Source organism: Calonectris borealis, chromosome 3, assembly GCF_964195595.1.
Source record: "Calonectris borealis chromosome 3, bCalBor7.hap1.2, whole genome shotgun sequence".
In the NCBI taxonomy this organism is placed as follows: domain Eukaryota; kingdom Metazoa; phylum Chordata; class Aves; order Procellariiformes; family Procellariidae; genus Calonectris; species Calonectris borealis.
This window is the reverse complement of record NC_134314.1, coordinates 2,050,948-2,065,375: the sequence shown is the minus strand read 5'-3', so window position 1 is coordinate 2,065,375 and position 14,428 is coordinate 2,050,948. Positions and strand designations below refer to the sequence as shown.

At 46.0% G+C, this 14,428-nt stretch overlaps 1 protein-coding gene across 1 annotated transcript in view; it reads left to right on the top strand.

The window, feature by feature from the left end:
- Window positions 1–6,186: 6,186 nt before the first annotated feature.
- NCOA1 (nuclear receptor coactivator 1) overlaps window positions 6,187–14,428 on the top strand; it is a 185,381-nt gene continuing 177,139 nt past the window's right edge. The window contains exon 1 of the mRNA XM_075144789.1: window positions 6,187–6,518. The gene's annotated coding sequence lies outside the window, so the exon portion shown is untranslated. The remainder of the gene's footprint in view (window positions 6,519–14,428) is intronic.

Here is a 14,428-nt window from a genome sequence, read left to right as displayed (position 1 = left end):
GAGCAGGAATCTGGTGTGGCGTGCTGTCGGAAACAACGGAGTGAAGTAGACGGACTGACAGGTCTGTCTAAAGGCGGCAGGTCTTGTGTGCCTCACGGAACTACTCCCACGTTTAAAAGTAAGCACTTAAGTGCCTACTGGCTGCACGAGGGCTTTAGTGCTCTTCAAACTAGTGAAGCAGATGATACTTCAAAGGCATTAAAAGTAGGTTAAGGAAAATATTTCACAAGCTGAGTAGATATCTGAATAAAACTGACAGTCTTTAAGTGCAGATGAGTAAATAGAGGGTGTTCTCAGTGGGATCGTCTCTATAGGGTTAGAGAATAGCTCTGCTTTATTCCCCATTCAGCACTTGGTCTCTCCGGCGTGATTGCCAAAAAAGGACAAGTTATACCAACTCTGATGGGAGTTAGAACAGACGGAAACAATCAATTCTTTTTTACACAGGCCACCTAAAAGCCAACAACAAAAAAATACTGTCAGGAAAGAATGAGAAAATACTCTTTTCTTCTATATTCAGCATTATCCAATTAGCCAAGCACATTACAAGCAGGGTTGAATCGCAGATACAGGCAAACACAGGCACTGATACCCAACGTGATCTGACCCGGCGTAGCAAAGGCTTGGTACCTTAACGGGGCTGAGAGGAGCTGTTTAACCCTTACCCCTTAATCATCTAGAACCAACTCCTTTGCATCTAATGAGTCTACTTTAAAGGGCTCTGAAACATACTTAAATGCATTTAAAAATATTTTTTACTTCTGTGATTAGTAATACTTGAGATGACTAAAACTGAAAAAGTGTATTTCCCCACCCCCTTTTTTTTAGCCTTTTGCTCAGATAAGATAAGGAAATGAGGTTACATGATTTCCCTTTAGAGTTTATAATCAGCCACACTATTTTAATAATCTACATTTAGTTCCACTTTCTGTTTCTTAAATGCTAGTACAATGCAGCAGTGTTTTGGTTGCAGGCTCCACAGGAAGACGTTTCAAAAGCCAACAAACACGATCACTACTTTTTTTTAATTATTATTTTTCCTTTTAAATGTCATGAAATATTTCTACCAACATGAAGTTTTGTAAATCTTTTTAAAACTAATTTAATTTCTGACCTTAAGTTGTTTATTGTGGGCATTAAAAATCAGCTTTTAGAAAATGCTCCGAATTAGATGGAGCAATTTTTTCAACCCATAAGAGATCGGCAGATCCACATGACCTGCTCTAGGAATCTGTCGGCACTAAGTACCGTGATTGGTAGTACATTTTTGCAAAGCCTGGTATTCCTTCTGTAGTAAATATAAAGTTTTGGTATAATCTATTTGAAAACAATAGGGTTCTGCGTAAACATAAGTGTCGTCCAAAATTAGTATACCTACGTGTAACAGGCGGTATTTCTTATAGTTAGCACAACACTACAACCTGCTTTTTGCAACCAGCTGTGTCATCAACTCATCCAGTGTTATAAGGAATGGAATATTTATCCTATGAAAGATGGGAATTAATAATAGTAACAATAATAACTTAAGTACAGAAATATAAATATGTTATTAATCATTAACAGAAATCAGAATAATGCTTCAAAGCTCTCTAGGAGAGGAACTGTAGGAAACTCAGATTTTTCTCTATATTTTAAATTTGGCTGCTTGTTCTCTATCTTTATTAAACAAAAAAGTGATTGTTTAGGAAAAAAATCTGTTGCTGTTTTATATGGCTGTCCCTCTTTTGACACCATCTGTGGTCAGATTAAATGCTGAGATCTGAAACAACATCTCTGCGTTTAATCTCTTGTTGATACTTCTGCAGATTGAGAGGTAAAAAAATGATTACAGGGGGCTGGCCAGTCGTACAAGTTTGAGTTATGCCAGTGCAATCTTAATGAATTTCTTAAGTCAAATGTAAATATGACCCTGGAATGTGGAAGCATACATTTTTGTTCTCTGAGGTCTAATAAAAACACAAAAGCTTTCTGTGTGGTTCAACATGGCATTAGAAGTGCTTTGCAACATACCCCCCGACCCTCTGCAGCTTCTGAAGTTGAAATTAAAGTATGCCGAGTTTCCTGCAGGACATTAAGTGTTTTCCTTTTAATTGTTTACAATTTGCTCTCTGCTGTGCCTGTGCTTGGAGTCGATACCATAAAAAGCCACTGACACATCCGAAGCGGTTGCTTTGCAGCCAGGAAAGCAGAAGAAACCTGTGCAGGGGGCTCTTCTACTGACAGACAATAACTCTGCGGTAAAAGACCCAGCAAAGTTACAAACCACATACTTTTGCCCTTGCATCGAGCATAAAATAGGTCACGGCAGAGAGACGCTGTGGCTTTAAGTATTGCCTGGCCTGAGCCGGATTATCATTAGGTTACGTAACTGCTGATGAGCTGCTTTTCATTAAGGCTTCCCCGAGTGGTGCTGGGAGCAGGCGCTGCCTCCAACAACCATCCTGGGGAAGGATTTCCTCCCAGGCGTGCTGCCGCTCTCCAAGCCCCGCAGTCTGCAGCTAGGCCAAGGTGCTTGCATGAACTGGCATGGGCTAAGTGTCTGAATTCGAAACAACTCATTAACCTTAATGGGGTTGTGTATTAATTTCAGTGTCGGCGAAGTTGTAGAAGTAAGAGGTTCAGAAAAGGTGTTAAATTAGTGTGTTAAAAGCGTCCTGCTCGTGGCTCGGTGCCTTTTTTTTCGTGAAATCCATCTTCTGCTGCATAAAACCCCAAACTTTCATATCTTTCTTGGTCTTGAACACTAGCAAAAAGACTGTCTCACAGGAAACGGCACAACGCTGCAGCAACAACATAGCACACCTGCACCTGAGACCTTAGAGGGTGGAAAAAAATTAAAACCAAGCTGATTTCAACCATATTCTTATGCATGCTCAGAAGCACCATGTAGTGTCCAGGTAGTCCCTTCAGGTGCCAAAGTGCTTGTCTCCTCTGGCCTCTGTCTCTGGGCTCAAAGGGCTCAGTCTCATCTCAGGATGAGCTGGAGGACAAGGGATGTTCATCCTCAGGTCTCAATTCTTCCACATGCTGGCTTTTAGCTGTCGTAGGAGCTGATAGTGATGCTTCACCCTCTGGAGAGACCCTCCTCCTCCAAGTCCTCCTGTCCAGGTGCACAGGCTCCATGCAGGTAGATGCATGCTGCGATCCTAGTGACTTGCTAGTCCAGATGCCATCATCAAATGCCATTCTTGTACCCTTCTCCTGCCATTTGCTCCTCCCGGTGCTCCCACACCCGCCATTCCTGTTCAACCCCCCATTCAGACCAATCTTAACATTTCTATTACATTTTTAGGGGATAAGCAACTTGGTAGTAACAGAGGGGCTCAGCCTGAAACAGTCAAGCACATACTCAGCTCTAAAGAACCATACTCATACGAAGTGGAGGCAATACTACCATCAAAGAAATTATTTATTACTTATTACAATGCTGAGTTTGGCCAAGAAGCTTTAAAGGACTCCGTACTATTAATTTTGCCTTCTTAGATTAACGACTGTACTATGGCTACTTGCGGCTTACAAGAAACTCTTAAAATAGCCTGCTTCATAAACCGAAATAAAGCCTGAAAATGGCCTTTAGCCCAAGTAAGTTGTACGGAAAAAGGGCTACAGGTGACAGCGTCACACAGAGGTTTTATGGCAGGGAACAGGACAACCAGGAGACCTCAGTGGTGTTTTGGTTGGAGATTCCATCTCTCACTTGTTGATTGACCGCTGCTTAAACCTCTTAAACACTGCTTTGTATAGGTAAAATGAAGATAATCATATCATCTTGTTTTGCAAAGTGCTCAGGCTAGAAAGATCTAACAACAGTGAATTATTTGTCATTTGAAGTCAGTTGGAAATTAAAGCTGCTCTCAGATAAAGTCTCACCCACCGCAGTTTCACTTACCTGGTGGGAGAGGCCTTTGTTTTGGATTTAACTCTAGGAAGTTTTGAAATAATTTCATTTTGCTGATGGATTTCATTTTTATTTCATGTGTATTTCAATGAGACATTTAATCTTTTTCATAATACCTTTTGAAGTCTCATTCATTTAAATTGTCAGAGCCTGACAGCTCTGTAATGTACTTAAAAATGGCATTGTTTATACCTGCATTCCATTCAGAAACTAACTTGCAGATTAAAGTAATAAAAATGGTTTTATACTTCTCAGTGCTAATATCACTGAAAACTTACAATATCCCTACCACCTGAGATTAGCTCATATATTACTTTCTCGTGAGGAATTCATGGAGGGGAAATATTCTAACACCAAGCTCTGTATTAGTCGTGAAGGCTGAGCATTTTCTGCCTGAATAAAACCAAAGTGGGCATAGCCTGCAGAGGCAGTGGAGAGCTGGCAGCTCAGGAAGACTCGGGGACTTTTACACAGCTTCCTTCCCTCGCTGCTGCCATGAGGTGAACAGGACCAGAAGGAATCTATTAGCACTTCCACCTAGATGTGTTGCAACGAAGGGTCATGCAGCAGCATGCAGCGGCTGTGAATGTTGCCTCAGCCCCTACCAAGAATGCAATTAAAGGAGAATCAGAAGCATTCCTTCGTTACCTCGTGGACAGCGCGAGTTTTGCAGAAGAGGATTTGTTGTGGGTGCGTGATCTCAGGTTGCTGCTCTCCTCTGTCTTGTTTCTCCACCGCTTCCCCGCTCATTTTGATGCTTTCGTTCACAGACCCAAAATCCTTCTAAAAAAAAGTTCTCTGTTTGTCTAGTTGAAGATGGACAAAACATACAGTATTTTATATACGAATGCACCTACCATTAGCCAGGTTGGAATGAATATAAAATAGCCCAGGAAAAGTTTTACTGATGCCAAAATGACAGAAAACAACTAATAAGCCTGTGATCGATATCCCCTGGCCCTTTACCTGCCGAAGGGTTAACTCAGGCTTATCCTGCCCATCCCCTTCACAGGTGCTCCAGAGATAAGGAGGCAGTTATGAAATAAAGCTTACATGGGCTTTTGCTGGGAAGCAGAGAACCTCAGAGGTAACTGTGTGGATCCCAAGAAAGGTGCGGGTTTCTGAGGAAAACAAAAATCCAGCTCAGATGACAATGTGGGTGACCACACCGGGTGGATTTGTGATGTTGTGTGTTTGACCGGGCCTTTTAAGGCCAATTTGTTTTGTTGTAACACAGGCATTCTCAAGCCCCTGAGGAATAAAGAGCCTCCATGGAGGAAAATGAGCCACCTGAAGCTCTGGTTTATTTTAACTATTCAGCCCATTGAGTTGTTTTGCCTCGTGACACATGAGGTGTTTGGGGATTTCACAGTTCCACAGAGAGGATGAATAATGTAACCAGATACAGCCTGAATGTGATAAAATAGTCAACAGAGCAATTGTGACTGTACCATGTGCGGCAGCTTTGCATGGAAATCGCCGAAAATGCCGGAGAGGAGACCAAATGGCGGGTTGAGGTCTGCGTGGGACCGTCTATCTCCCCATACTGCTTACTGAACTTCATTTCGGTGTTCCTGGCTGATCCAAGGCACGTTTCGGCCCTTTTGATGCCTAAATGGAGAACAACGCTAACACAAGACGAAGGCTTTTAAGTCTTCCTTGAAGCCTCGTTGGGGAAGGCGATTGGGAAACAAAACCCGACAGGTGATTTCCAGCACAAAATGCCTCTCCTCAGTGACAGCAGCTCCTGCCGGGTGAGCGGGACGAGGAGAGCCCGGCGGAGGCCTCTTCACCTCGGGGGACGGCTGGGGCTGGTCGAGCCCAGCCCGGCAGCCGGGGCCTGGGTTTGAGGCGGTGGGGCAGCACCGTGCCTCGGACTGGGGAGGTGTGAGGGGTGGGTAGGGCTGGCCCGAGGCCACTGTGGGGACGTGGGTGATGGCAGCGGAGGGGTCCCGGGCCGGTGAGACAGGGACCCCCCCCGGGCTCGGCGGGCAGCGCCTGACCGGGGCACGGCGCTGACGGAGCCCCGCAGGCCGCGGCGGGCAGGCCCCGGCCGCCCCCTCTGCCACCAAAATGGCGCCCGCCTCCCCCTGCCCCTTCCCCGGGGGGGCGGCGGTGGAGGGGCCGCGACCCCCCCAACGCCTCCGCCCCGCGCTGCCGCCGCCCGGGCCGGGCCGCGGTGCGGCGAGAGGCCGCGGGAGGGGGGGGCGGAGGGAAGATGGCGGCCGGCAGCGACTGAGGGAGAAGGAGGAGGGATCCGGGCTGGGCCGCGGCGGCCTCCTCCGACACCGCCCCCCTCGTCCTCCGTGCCCAGCTCCGCCCCGTCCCGCCGGGAGGGAGAGCGGCGAGCGAGCCGGAGCCCCGCAGCCGCGCCGCGCCGCCCAGGCAAGGGGCCCCGGGTGCCCGGGAGCCCCGCAGCGGGAACCGGGGCCCCCAGCAGCGCCCGCCGCCGTCACCGCTCCGGTCACCGCGATCGCGGCGGGGGCTGCTGCGAGCCGGCAGCCCCCCCGGGGCCGCCCCCGCCGCCTGGCCGGGGGAGTCGCTGTCGCGTTGCCCGTTGAGCTCCGCGGCCTCAGCCCCGGCGGGGGGAAGGCGGCTGTCACCCAGGCAGCGGCGGCAGGTGAGTGGCGCCCGGCCGCGCCGCAGCTGGCGGCGGGGCGGGAGGGGAGGGCGGGCAGGCGAAGGGGGGGAGGCCGGCCGGGGCGCCCCGCTGCCCCGCCGCGCAGGGCGGGGGTGTGTCTGGCGGGGCCGGCACGCCGCCCCCGGCCCCCGCCGCCCGCCGCAGCCCCCGGCCTGCGGGGAGGCGCAGCTGTCACGGCGGGGGCGGGCGCGGCGGGGGGACGGGGGACGGCCCGGCCCCCCGCCCCGGGCTGCCATGGCGGCGGGCGGAGCGCGGAGGGGCGCCGCGGCCTCCCCCCATCCCCTCCCCTCGCCCGCCCTCCTTCCCCCGCGGGGGGCTGAGGAGGGCCGCCCCGGGGGGACCCTGCGCGGCGGAGCCCCTCCTGCCTCGGGCGGTTAAATCCCAGCCCTCCCTTTCCTAAATATCCCCCCCCCCCATCCCTTATTATTATGAATTTAAAGTTGATTTAAAAAGTGAAAAAGCAGTTTTCCTCCTCACACACACACCCCCTCCCCTACCCCCTTCCCGGCTGGAAGATGGCTGAGGGGAGGCAGCGGGGCCGCGGCCGGGCCTGCGGGTGCCCGCGGACCCCCCTGGGCAGGGAGGACGCTCCGTTTGGTGGCGTTTTAGGTGACAGCTCTTTGTCTGCGTGTGGCATCGTGTCCCCCCCCCCTCCCCGGGTTGTGTATGCATGTCCCCCCAAAACCACCCCCCGACCCCGGCGGGGCGGTTCTGGTTGTCAGCGGAGGCAAGTAAGTTCAGCGCTAAGGCAAGCGGTCGGTCGGTCAGGGAGAGCCGGAGGTGGCCGAGAGGTACCGGGTGGGTTTTGGGGCCGTGGGAGCGGGGAACGGCTGGGTTGTCAGGCAGGGTGCGTGGGGAAGCAGGCTCCTCGGGGGGGTGCCGGGGATGCCAGGCTTGGGGCGGGGGGGGGGGGGCTCTGCAGGAGGCTGGTGGGGAAGCTGGCGTCCGCCTCCCCGCTCCTAGCAGAGTGCTTGCCCTAAATTTGCCTCATTTCTCTCTTAGAGACACGGACCAGCAGCAGATTGCAAATAATCCTAAATACCTGACGGTGCATATGCAAGTGGTAGCCCGGGTTTATGCAGCGGGGGGGCTCTAGCCGCTGGAATATGACATTTAGTGGTAGAAAAATCTGTTGCGGAAAGGCTGTTTCCTTCCGATGTAGGTTGCTAGACACGCTCAAGCCCTCCAGTTTCCTAGGTGCGTTTTGACCTTTCAGTGGCTGAGAACTGGGTCGTGCGCGTTGGGTGACAGTCTCCTGATTTTTTGCACCCGAAAGAGCATGTTTGCAGAGGTGGAAAGGTGTGGAGCGCCGTCTGGGGCTGCTGCTTGCTTCCGCTGGAAGCTTAATCAGCGTACAGTAGATAGCAAATTTTCACTACCCAAATACGGCATAGCCAGAAAAAAGAGTGACACAGCAAAGTATATTAAAACTGGAAATTTGGACTTGTGTGGGTGGTGCTTGTATGTTCTTCACCCTGTCTCATGGCTTGTATTCTTCGTGTTGCTGGTTTAGACTGAAAAAAAAAAAAAGACCTGGTTTGTGTGGGCTGGCGGGATATACATATATATTTGTGTGTGTGTATAAATACATATAAATAAAAGGAGTAACATACCTGGTGAGTTCTAGTAGCAAGATGGTAAATTTATATGAACAAAAAAAGGGTGCTTCATTTACTTTTCTAGAGATGCGCTGTCCCATTGTAGTTTAGAGGCTGTGATCTTCTGCCTGCAGAAAATTTCAGCAAACATGTCTCTTGTGTTCTGAACTCTGTATGCTGTGGCCATCTGCTTTCTTATACAAGAGAAAGTAAAAAATATATGTTACATATGGAAGTATACATAGTATGTGGTGCATCTGTAGCTATATACCTAGGCCTCTTGCACAGCAGCAGGCAGAGAAACATTGTAAACCAGGAAAAGATGGATGCAAAACCACAAATTTGCAGAGAAGCGTGGTAAGTGGTGTAGTATCCGCAGCTTTGCAGCGCTGTTTTGTGAAAATGATTAAAGTTCAAGTTGCCACTTAAGGGGACAAACAGCTCTTGATGGTAGATAATAAACAGTAGTAACTTTGGCAATAACTGCACCTGGCTCAAAGCCGATGGGCATGATGAAATGTTAAATCTCAACTTATTTGCTCAAGATGGGTATCTGTTGTTTGAAACATGTTGCCAAACAATATGGCAGCACAAATCCTTGCTTCCAAAATAAACAGGCTTCCTGAGAGGCGAGCGGGGGGTTTGGCTCTTCAGAAGGCAGGCCTTTACTTCTTATTCACTACGGCCCGACTTTGATTTTTAGCGTGCGTGTTTTACCCGAGCCTTGCCCTCTGATAATGCTACGACACATGCTCACAACTGCATGACTAATTCATACAATTAGTCATACACTTCCACTGTGGATTTATTGGAGCAATATCACTGTCATTCTCACGTTGTAAAAGTCTGCATTTGGGAACATGTGCCCTCTGTTGACTTGTCTTGGGTCTCTTGGCATGGTTGTTGGGTGGGCTGTTACAAACATTTGAAGCCTTTAGGATTATTAGGCTTACTTAATTATATAAGCATATTTTCAAGGAACAGATCTGCTGGAGATCAGCACCTTGTTGCTTGCTAATCTGAGGGGGGTAATTTGCATGAGACTTTGCAGGGATTGCCAGAAATGAAGGTGTGAGTGCTACTACTAAAAATATCCCGTCTCCTGCATAAATAGTTTGCCAGTTGAAAAACAGTATATTTTGTATAAGGAGACTGTTTATATGACGAGTTATTCTTGTTTGCTTAGCTGACTGTGTTTCTTTGAAGCGTGGTTCTTACCTCTTTGATCAAAGAGGAGGAATAAAAAAAATAGTTTTTAAAGTTAGATTCTGCCTTTAAAGACAGGATTTTAAGCAGGAAGGGCTTGGACTAACAGGTAAATATTTTACCCAGGTATTCCTGAAAGGCCAGCGTGGTGTGTAATACCCCGTAGATGTGGCCACCACTTCTACATACGAGCTTTAATTGCTGGCAGATACAAACAAGCAATTTTTATTGGCGGTTCTATGTTACTTGTATTGCTGCAGCATCCAGGAACCCCAGGCACGGACCAGGTTTGCAGTGGGGTAGGAGTGCCGCAAAAATAGAGTGAAAGTGGACTCTGCTTCCAAAATCTTCCAGCCTAAACCTAAAGAGCTGGAGGAGCGGAGTTGTGACGGGGAAGCAACTGGGTGGTGGTGGGCAGCAGGAGAGTCGGTAGTCACAGCATATTAGCAGCCTAATCTTGAGTTTTTTGGGTTTTTTTTAATAACACTGCAGCGAACCGGCGCTTTATGGGAGGTGACTGCCCGCTGTCGTGCTGCCGAGCCCTCTGCCTGCCTCCCCACAGCCGGGGCTGATCCAGCCCGTCGGAGCCACGTTGGGCGAGGGAGGATTCACAGGAGTAGCTCTGCTGATCGGTCTGAGAACGGCCGGGAGCTTTAACCTCTTCCCCTGGCGCAGCAGGATCTGGAATAGGATGTTTGCCTGTAGCTGCAATATTAAAAATTATGGCTTGCTTGTAAACAGCTTCAACTCTTTGCATACCTAGCCTCGCACATGTGAGTCAGGGTGGTGCAGAACAGGTTTTTACCACTACGGCAGCATCTCCATGTAAAGCTGACCATTTTAAATGCTGTGGCTTTGCTGTGGGACAAATTCTAAAGCACTCGGAGGCCTGGTCTAGGTACAAAGGATGTGTCAGCACCATGCGCTTTACCTGGGCTCCTGTCATTTACAAAGGGAAAAACTGCTGAACTGGTTTGGAGGTTCTTTAAGCCTGAACTAATTTACCTGGCTGGGAATGTAGGTTAGAAACTAGGCTTCGCTTGGCTTTGGGCTAGCGCCAGTACGCTCCGCAGGGAAAATGCAGGCTAAATAGCTTCTGCGCTGATAATCCTGCAATACTGTTCCTACTGTTTCCTCTGAAAAGATAGGTAGGTTCTCGTGCGGTTGACCCAATTGACTGGGAAGCAACTCCAACGCGTCTCGGCACAAGGAGCAGCGGGATGTTTCCCTTAGATGCCCTTGGGTGAGTGGGGAAAAAGCGAGGACAGGATTTTGTGCACAGACCCTGCAGTGAGAATCCTCACTCAAGTGCTCGGGTCCGATGGACAAGGTTGCATGGCCTAAACTAGGCAGATTTGTTAACCAACTTAGGTAAATCTGCACATAGATATTCTTAAATCTGTTTAAACTGCTTACTGGTTTATTATGTTCTGTAAGCTGAGGCAAGCTATCCTGGCAGTCGTGTTTAAACCAGTGTGTGTCTACGCAGAGATTTGCCTTGATTTAGTGAAGCCGGTGCAAGTTGGTGAGTTACAGGAAGGTGATCTAGGAAAGGGAAACAGTGCAGTGAATATATAAGTCAACAGTTTGCTGGCTTGCCTTGGTTAGTGAACTCCACCGTATCCATATTTTGCTTTAAGGATCCACAAATTGTCAGCTTCTTAAAGCTGATCAGTGGAGGGGTTCTTAGATGTGTTTGCGTTTTTCTGTAGAGGGAAAAGATCTTTAAGCGTTAGGTCCTGTTTTGAACAAGTGTCAGAAATGTCCCAGTCAAGGCTGATCCTGCAACTAGCTATTTTGGAAAACAAATCATTAAAACGTCTATTTTGAGCTATTTATTTTGTGTTTATTTTTAATTCTCTATCATGGAATATGCTACGAAACAAGCTCAAAACAGTGTTTCTTTCGCTTAATTTCCCCCCTCCCTTTTTTTTAATGTGACATCTGAAATCCCAAGGGTCTCATTTTTTTGGATTTTCAGAGTGTGAAGACTTCAAAAATAAGGCAATATGCCAGGCAAGGCAAGAAGTAGGCTTGTTTCTTGTATTCGTATGATGAAATTATGAATGAGGAACTGTTTAAAACACAAACAAATCAGTAGCTTTCCCACATATGTGGAATTCACATTGTGAATGGAGGGTTAAGTTTAGAATCACAACACTACCCTGGGATCAAATTATATTAAATGGTATCACACATATTGAAATGGTTGTGTTGATAACATTTTACACGTAATGTTAGTGGTTTCTCCTGTATGCAGCATATGCTGTCTTTGTAAATAAGGGCTTTGGGAGAAGAGAGAGATTCCAACCCACAGCACGGTGATCCCCTGTCCAGAAGGTTTCAGAATAGTATTTGCTGTTTCAGTAATAATAAAAAAAAAAAACCTAGGCGTTATAATCTTTCCTTAAAACTGCACTGAGAGTTTAACAATGAAAACTAAAAATCTTTTTCTCTTTTATTTTTCCTTTTCTGTTGACATTTTATAACTCCCGGATTAAAGAAATAGGAGAGAAAAGCCCTGAACTTTTCAGACCATTAAATCAGATTCATATGTAAATTGAATACAAGACATCTCACAGCTCGGATTCCTTAACTTCTCTTTCTTCTTATTTCTTGTGAATACTATACTTACTACCTATTCTCCCTCTCCTCTCCCCCAGAGCCTGTATTTTGCTCTTAATCTGAGACTTTACATCCAGTTTTATCAACATACTTTAGAGATCTTGAATAAGTTGGGAGATGAACCTTTTAGTGGAAGTGCTAGTCAGCCTCCGTCTTTGAAGTTTTTTTTAATAAAAGTCTGACTAACCTGAAAAGGATTTTGACACGTGCTTGTGACCAGTTATTTTAAATCATACTGGAAAAATTGTGCGTGAAAATAAACAACGAGCTAGAGTTAAACCTATTGTAGACTGGGTGTGTAAGCTTGATCCCTTTGTCTTTCATGCACTTCTTAAATGTGATTGCTGACAAGATGAGTCCTGGGTCTTCTCACTAATTCTGTAAACAGCTGGCAGTTATGCTACCTGTTTCTTTTTTATGAGCAGAGATTTCCAAGCAGAGTTTTAACAGGGAAGCTTGGCAGGATGAGTTCACCAGACTTTCTTCCATGCTCCAGTTGCGAATGGCGCTCAGCTGAAAGGTGAATACCAGACGAGTATTTTTTAATGATGGAAGATGCTGCGTTAGCATTGAAGGAATGATAACTGGACACTCTGGAAACATTTATAGTAGAACCCAATAGATCATGCTGCATTCTTATACGACTTGTAAGTTCAAATTTAATAATGAAATACTGCATGCACAGTATTATTAAGATTGTGAAACTTGAGCGTTTACAACGTGCTTATATCTCAACTTACTGTAAAGTTGAGCACAAAGTCCCAATGTGTATTGAAATGTAATTAGTGTGAAGCCTAATTTGCTATTGCCTGAATAGTTAAAATTTCTTGGAATGGAACTGATGTGTAAAATACCTCTGTTCGTGTCTCCAAATGTCATTTTAAGAACGTTGGTTTATGGAATAAGTGAGAGCTGCTGGTGAAGGATCAGGTAAAACACCATGTTATGCGGGCCTCTCTGACTCACAGGGTAGGAACAAGGACTGAAACCAGCTCTGCCTTTGGCAGCACGTAACTCTTGCTTTCTTTTAAATTAAGGTTATGAAAATCCAGCATTTTAGAATATGCTTTGTATTTATACTGTTTGCAAGCTTTCTTCGTCCTCTTTCAGCTGTATCTTGTTGCCCCAGCAAATATTTTTCTATAGAGGTCGTTTTTAAGTGTTCTTTGTGAAAAATCTTCTATGTGAATTTTCCCTGGGTGTCTGAAATTGCATTCCCAGATTCATATTTTAGTGTAATCAGATTGCCTTCAGTGTGGAATATCCACCCAAGGCATAGTGGAAGTTGTGGGATCCCAGCACCTCTGACAGCTAGATTAATAGTTATGTCCTTAACCTTTAAAACAGTTTACCCTGACTCGACGGATTTGGCATGAAGTTCTGTGTTTTTGAAGATGCAACAGTGATAATCCCTTTGAAGGCCCAAAACAAATGAAAAAGAGCTTTAATGAATTTAAAAATGCCATTGAAAATAGCATTTGGCCTGATTTTACGTTTTTGTTGTTGGAAACGGAAACAATATTGTATATATGAAGCTCACTGTATGGAAAAAAACTATCTGGTAAATATACTTTAATCTAGTTTATTTTTCAAATACAGTGAAAATGGAAAAATAAACTACCTAAAGTCTATTAATTAAATCTGTTTCCATGTGACATAATGTGATAATTTAATGTCGTTTTCTGATACTGTTGTGAATGACATATGTTTCAATACAGTATATCAAAAAAGTACAATTTGATACTGCAGACTAGGACCAAAACCTGGGAAGTTCCATTAAATCAAAAAGCTATTTCGTTTGTAAAGCTGAACATTCAAAAGTTAGGAAAAACAGATGCAACTGTAATTATAATTTTGTAGCCACATGATATTTTTCCATAGATTCTCTGACTTATTCACTGTATGGGCTGGACTAACAAAGTGGAACGGATTAAGGTTGCACAGATGATCATAAATCTGTTACTCTATAATTTTTAGTGCTTGATTTTGCAACCTACTTAATTTTTTTTCTGATAAGCTGCTTTATGACATTCATTTTTGATACGAACGGAGCATCGCATGTATATTGGCTACTTTTTTGTAATGCCCCTGCAAGACAAAGAAATATAATTCCAATTTTTGCGCTCATTTTTTCAGGTGAATAAACCAGAATCACAGCAATGGGATAATTTGCCTACGCGGCAGGGTGTTAGTGAAAGGTAAAAGGGACTTGACAGGTTATTCTCAAGTACCTGGTGCACTCGACCAATCTGGTTGTATATGTGGATTTATTAAATTGGGTGCAACTTTCCTTGAATTTGCCAGCAAACCTCAAGAGGCTTGGCTCCAGCAGTCTCTGTGTCATCGACAAGTAGCTCTGATGACAGGCATCTGATGGCTTTCGTTCTTTAGAGCAGAGGTTCCCAAACTGTGGCATGCGTACGCTCCTGGTATGCAGACTACTTCAAAATAGAGTATTTT